Source organism: Musa acuminata, unplaced genomic scaffold (assembly GCF_036884655.1).
Source record: "Musa acuminata AAA Group cultivar baxijiao unplaced genomic scaffold, Cavendish_Baxijiao_AAA HiC_scaffold_130, whole genome shotgun sequence".
Lineage (NCBI taxonomy): Eukaryota > Viridiplantae > Streptophyta > Magnoliopsida > Zingiberales > Musaceae > Musa > Musa acuminata.
In genome coordinates this window covers 25001-30000 of record NW_027020409.1, presented here as the reverse complement: position 1 = coordinate 30000, position 5000 = coordinate 25001, and positions in this window count along the sequence as shown.

Genomic DNA, 5000 nt, shown 5'->3' with positions numbered 1-5000 from the left:
TCTTGCATTGCGCGGTGACCGTCGAGAGCGGAGCAAAACGTCAGCCATCTCAGCACCCTGGAACCCCCCGGGTGGCACAGGGCTGGATGGGGCTTTCGTATAGCAGGGACGGTGCTGCCTCTCGCTTCGCTCGCTGTCCGCCGCTCGCCGCTCGCTCGTGCAGCCAAAAATGGCCAGTTTTGGCCCGTTTTTGGGCCGTTTTGGCCAGTTTTTGGCCTGTTCTTGCATTGCGCGGTGACCGTCGAGAGCGGAGCAAAACGTCAGCCATCTCAGCACCCTGGAACCCCCCGGGTGGCACAGGGCTGGATGGGGCTTTCGTATAGCAGGGACGGTGCTGCCTCTCGCTTCGCTCGCTGTCCGCCGCTCGCCGCTCGCTCGTGCAGCCAAAAATGGCCAGTTTTGGCCCGTTTTTGGGCCGTTTTGGCCAGTTTTTGGCCTGTTCTTGCATTGCGCGGTGACCGTCGAGAGCGGAGCAAAACGTCAGCCATCTCAGCACCCTGGAACCCCCCGGGTGGCACAGGGCTGGATGGGGCTTTCGTATAGCAGGGACGGTGCTGCCTCTCGCTTCGCTCGCTGTCCGCCGCTCGCCGCTCGCTCGTGCAGCCAAAAATGGCCAGTTTTGGCCCGTTTTTGGGCCGTTTTGGCCAGTTTTTGGCCTGTTCTTGCATTGCGCGGTGACCGTCGAGAGCGGAGCAAAACGTCAGCCATCTCAGCACCCTGGAACCCCCCGGGTGGCACAGGGCTGGATGGGGCTTTCGTATAGCAGGGACGGTGCTGCCTCTCGCTTCGCTCGCTGTCCGCCGCTCGCCGCTCGCTCGTGCAGCCAAAAATGGCCAGTTTTGGCCCGTTTTTGGGCCGTTTTGGCCAGTTTTTGGCCTGTTCTTGCATTGCGCGGTGACCGTCGAGAGCGGAGCAAAACGTCAGCCATCTCAGCACCCTGGAACCCCCCGGGTGGCACAGGGCTGGATGGGGCTTTCGTATAGCAGGGACGGTGCTGCCTCTCGCTTCGCTCGCTGTCCGCCGCTCGCCGCTCGCTCGTGCAGCCAAAAATGGCCAGTTTTGGCCCGTTTTTGGGCCGTTTTGGCCAGTTTTTGGCCTGTTCTTGCATTGCGCGGTGACCGTCGAGAGCGGAGCAAAACGTCAGCCATCTCAGCACCCTGGAACCCCCCGGGTGGCACAGGGCTGGATGGGGCTTTCGTATAGCAGGGACGGTGCTGCCTCTCGCTTCGCTCGCTGTCCGCCGCTCGCCGCTCGCTCGTGCAGCCAAAAATGGCCAGTTTTGGCCCGTTTTTGGGCCGTTTTGGCCAGTTTTTGGCCTGTTCTTGCATTGCGCGGTGACCGTCGAGAGCGGAGCAAAACGTCAGCCATCTCAGCACCCTGGAACCCCCCGGGTGGCACAGGGCTGGATGGGGCTTTCGTATAGCAGGGACGGTGCTGCCTCTCGCTTCGCTCGCTGTCCGCCGCTCGCCGCTCGCTCGTGCAGCCAAAAATGGCCAGTTTTGGCCCGTTTTTGGGCCGTTTTGGCCAGTTTTTGGCCTGTTCTTGCATTGCGCGGTGACCGTCGAGAGCGGAGCAAAACGTCAGCCATCTCAGCACCCTGGAACCCCCCGGGTGGCACAGGGCTGGATGGGGCTTTCGTATAGCAGGGACGGTGCTGCCTCTCGCTTCGCTCGCTGTCCGCCGCTCGCCGCTCGCTCGTGCAGCCAAAAATGGCCAGTTTTGGCCCGTTTTTGGGCCGTTTTGGCCAGTTTTTGGCCTGTTCTTGCATTGCGCGGTGACCGTCGAGAGCGGAGCAAAACGTCAGCCATCTCAGCACCCTGGAACCCCCCGGGTGGCACAGGGCTGGATGGGGCTTTCGTATAGCAGGGACGGTGCTGCCTCTCGCTTCGCTCGCTGTCCGCCGCTCGCCGCTCGCTCGCGCAGCCAAAAATGGCCAGTTTTGGCCCGTTTTTGGGCCGTTTTGGCCAGTTTTTGGCCTGTTCTTGCATTGCGCGGTGACCGTCGAGAGCGGAGCAAAACGTCAGCCATCTCAGCACCCTGGAACCCCCCGGGTGGCACAGGGCTGGATGGGGCTTTCGTATAGCAGGGACGGTGCTGCCTCTCGCTTCGCTCGCTGTCCGCCGCTCGCCGCTCGCTCGTGCAGCCAAAAATGGCCAGTTTTGGCCCGTTTTTGGGCCGTTTTGGCCAGTTTTTGGCCTGTTCTTGCATTGCGCGGTGACCGTCGAGAGCGGAGCAAAACGTCAGCCATCTCAGCACCCTGGAACCCCCCGGGTGGCACAGGGCTGGATGGGGCTTTCGTATAGCAGGGACGGTGCTGCCTCTCGCTTCGCTCGCTGTCCGCCGCTCGCCGCTCGCTCGTGCAGCCAAAAATGGCCAGTTTTGGCCCGTTTTTGGGCCGTTTTGGCCAGTTTTTGGCCTGTTCTTGCATTGCGCGGTGACCGTCGAGAGCGGAGCAAAACGTCAGCCATCTCAGCACCCTGGAACCCCCCGGGTGGCACAGGGCTGGATGGGGCTTTCGTATAGCAGGGACGGTGCTGCCTCTCGCTTCGCTCGCTGTCCGCCGCTCGCCGCTCGCTCGTGCAGCCAAAAATGGCCAGTTTTGGCCCGTTTTTGGGCCGTTTTGGCCAGTTTTTGGCCTGTTCTTGCATTGCGCGGTGACCGTCGAGAGCGGAGCAAAACGTCAGCCATCTCAGCACCCTGGAACCCCCCGGGTGGCACAGGGCTGGATGGGGCTTTCGTATAGCAGGGACGGTGCTGCCTCTCGCTTCGCTCGCTGTCCGCCGCTCGCCGCTCGCTCGCGCAGCCAAAAATGGCCAGTTTTGGCCCGTTTTTGGGCCGTTTTGGCCAGTTTTTGGCCTGTTCTTGCATTGCGCGGTGACCGTCGAGAGCGGAGCAAAACGTCAGCCATCTCAGCACCCTGGAACCCCCCGGGTGGCACAGGGCTGGATGGGGCTTTCGTATAGCAGGGACGGTGCTGCCTCTCGCTTCGCTCGCTGTCCGCCGCTCGCCGCTCGCTCGTGCAGCCAAAAATGGCCAGTTTTGGCCCGTTTTTGGGCCGTTTTGGCCAGTTTTTGGCCTGTTCTTGCATTGCGCGGTGACCGTCGAGAGCGGAGCAAAACGTCAGCCATCTCAGCACCCTGGAACCCCCCGGGTGGCACAGGGCTGGATGGGGCTTTCGTATAGCAGGGACGGTGCTGCCTCTCGCTTCGCTCGCTGTCCGCCGCTCGCCGCTCGCTCGTGCAGCCAAAAATGGCCAGTTTTGGCCCGTTTTTGGGCCGTTTTGGCCAGTTTTTGGCCTGTTCTTGCATTGCGCGGTGACCGTCGAGAGCGGAGCAAAACGTCAGCCATCTCAGCACCCTGGAACCCCCCGGGTGGCACAGGGCTGGATGGGGCTTTCGTATAGCAGGGACGGTGCTGCCTCTCGCTTCGCTCGCTGTCCGCCGCTCGCCGCTCGCTCGTGCAGCCAAAAATGGCCAGTTTTGGCCCGTTTTTGGGCCGTTTTGGCCAGTTTTTGGCCTGTTCTTGCATTGCGCGGTGACCGTCGAGAGCGGAGCAAAACGTCAGCCATCTCAGCACCCTGGAACCCCCCGGGTGGCACAGGGCTGGATGGGGCTTTCGTATAGCAGGGACGGTGCTGCCTCTCGCTTCGCTCGCTGTCCGCCGCTCGCCGCTCGCTCGCGCAGCCAAAAATGGCCAGTTTTGGCCCGTTTTTGGGCCGTTTTGGCCAGTTTTTGGCCTGTTCTTGCATTGCGCGGTGACCGTCGAGAGCGGAGCAAAACGTCAGCCATCTCAGCACCCTGGAACCCCCCGGGTGGCACAGGGCTGGATGGGGCTTTCGTATAGCAGGGACGGTGCTGCCTCTCGCTTCGCTCGCTGTCCGCCGCTCGCCGCTCGCGCAGCCAAAAATGGCCAGTTTTGGCCCGTTTTTGGGCCGTTTTGGCCAGTTTTTGGCCTGTTCTTGCATTGCGCGGTGACCGTCGAGAGCGGAGCAAAACGTCAGCCATCTCAGCACCCTGGAACCCCCCGGGTGGCACAGGGCTGGATGGGGCTTTCGTATAGCAGGGACGGTGCTGCCTCTCGCTTCGCTCGCTGTTCGCCGCTCGCCGCTCGCTCGCGCAGCCAAAAATGGCCAGTTTTGGCCCGTTTTTGGGCTGTTTTGGCCAGTTTTTGGCCTGTTCTTGCGTGGTGCGGTGACCGTCGTGAGCGGAGCAAAACGTCAGCCATCTCAGCACCCTGGAACCCCCCGGGTGGCACAGGGCTGGATGGGGCTTTCGTATAGCAGGGACGGTGCTGCCTCTCGCTTCGCTCGCTGTTCGCCGCTCGCCGCTCGCTCGCGCAGCCAAAAATGGCCAGTTTTGGCCCGTTTTTGGGCTGTTTTGGCCTGTTTTTGGGCTGTTCTTGTGTGGCGCGGTGACCGTCGTGAGCGGAGCAAAATGTCAGCCATCTCAGCACCCTGGAACCCCCCGGGTGGCACAGGGCTGGATGGGGCTTTCGTATAGCAGGGACGGTGCTGCCTCGCGCTTCGCTCGCTGTTCGCCGCTCTCCGCTCGCTCGCGCAGCAAAAAATGGCCAGTTTTGGCCCGTTTTTGGGCTGTTTTGGCCAGTTTTTGGCCTGTTCTTGCGTGCCGCGGCGACCGTCGTGAGCGGAGCAAAACGTCAGCCATCTCAGCACCCTGGAACCCCCCGGGTGGCACAGGGCTGGATGGGGCTTTCGTATAGCAGGGACGGTGCTGCCTCTCGCTTCGCTCGCTGTCCGCCGCTCGCTGCTCGCTCGCGCAGCCAAAAATGGCCAGTTTTGGCCCGTTTTTGGGCTGTTTTGGCCTGTTTTTGGGCTGTTCTTGTGTGCCGCGGCGACCGTCGTGAGCGGAGCAAAATGTCAGCCATCTCAGCACCCTGGAACCCCCCGGGTGGCACAGGGCTGGATGGGGCTTTCGTATAGCAGGGACGGTGCTGCCTCTCGCTTCGCTCGCTGTCCGCCGCTCGCCGCTCGCTCGCGCAGC